The sequence below is a fragment of the Poecilia reticulata genome, linkage group LG18, assembly GCF_000633615.1.
Source record: "Poecilia reticulata strain Guanapo linkage group LG18, Guppy_female_1.0+MT, whole genome shotgun sequence".
Lineage (NCBI taxonomy): Eukaryota > Metazoa > Chordata > Actinopteri > Cyprinodontiformes > Poeciliidae > Poecilia > Poecilia reticulata.
Genome location: NC_024348.1, coordinates 20443529 through 20444804, shown reverse-complemented (window position 1 = coordinate 20444804; position 1276 = coordinate 20443529). Strand labels below are relative to the sequence as shown.

General features: G+C 37.5%; 1 protein-coding gene across 1 annotated transcript in view; it reads right to left on the bottom strand.

Annotated features, from left to right (window-relative positions):
• Positions 1 to 1050, bottom strand: part of LOC103480821 (flocculation protein FLO11) — a 14052-nt gene extending 13002 nt beyond the window's left edge. Inside the window, exons 1-2 of the mRNA XM_008436006.2 lie at positions 248 to 1050; positions 72 to 138 (exon numbers count right to left, since the gene is read on the bottom strand). The gene's annotated coding sequence lies outside the window, so the exon portion shown is untranslated. The remainder of the gene's footprint in view (positions 1 to 71; positions 139 to 247) is intronic.
• Positions 1051 to 1276: the final 226 nt, after the last annotated feature.

Sequence of the window (1276 nt, the reverse complement as noted above, 5' to 3'; positions counted from 1 at the left end):
GGGGGGTTGCAGGAGAAAAAGTTTGGGAACCACTGCACTAAATAATATGATAATGAGTGGAACCACACTACCTGGTCAGGAGAGTCTGGAAGTCCAGATCCATCCTGCGTCGTATGCAGAGGTGAAGGTWTAGAAACACTGGAAGGTGTAACCATAAAAAGAAAAAGAAAAATTTTATATGACAGAGGTAATTACAAGAAATTTAATCTAAAAATTAATTGAAATGCGTTGCAAAACAGCGTCTCACCTGAAGAAGAGGGATGGATTACATCCGGTGTACCACAAGGTTTCACCTTYGGGCCCCTCCTATTTAATATCTACACAGTGGCTCAGATTATAACAAGTAACAAGGCAAGAAAAAATACTTACTAAGTTACCAAGTACTTCAGTCAACTTTCTAGATCACTTGAAATAAGACAAAACTAACGAGTACGTTTTCATCAAGATTTAGGAGCTTGTGTTCAGTTATTAATTATAATTAAGTAATTAAGTGCTGGTTCTGCTGCCATATGTGATTAACTTTTAACATTTTTTTCAATAATCTGTCACTGGATCTGGTACTTTTTCCATCGAAAAAGTACCAGATGAGTACCAGAGCCAATTATCTTGATTTAAGCCAAGATAATTGGCTTAAATCAATCAAGATCGTGTGTGTAGCAACAAGGTGGTTAAAACGTATTTACATCATAAATACACAACAATATAAAGTCATCAACAACTGAAGCATTACTTTTARCCAAAAGTCATCAAAATGTTGGKTTCATTTATTGGGACTTTAAACTGCTGGGTTTTTAGTCCAGATTCAAAGGAACTCAGTGTTTCAGCTGTTTTGCAGTTTTCTGTAYGTTTGTTGCAGATTTACGGTGCATAGAAGCTGAATGCTGTTTGGTTCWGGGGATGCAGAGCAGRACCAGAATAAGTTCCTATATCTYACCAATTAGTTACTTGTAGTGTGTCAAGAATTTTTCACCTGAAATCAGAYTAAAAACACTTGGTGAGACTTTGTGTTTTTGCCGCGTATCGTCGTTATGCAGATGATACGCTGCTCTACATCACAGCATCACCAGGTAACTATRAACTAATTTAGTAGAAACTTATAAAACATAAATGCATGGAGGTGCCATAACTTTCTCCAGCTGAACAGAAACAAACTGAAGTTATTTTCTTCGGACCTCTAATCTGGAACAAATTTCCAGAAAACTGCAAAACAGCCGAAACGAAGCRGACTTAAGCGGCTGTGTGGAGATGTTGAGTGTTTCTGCAGCACAAGGCCTGA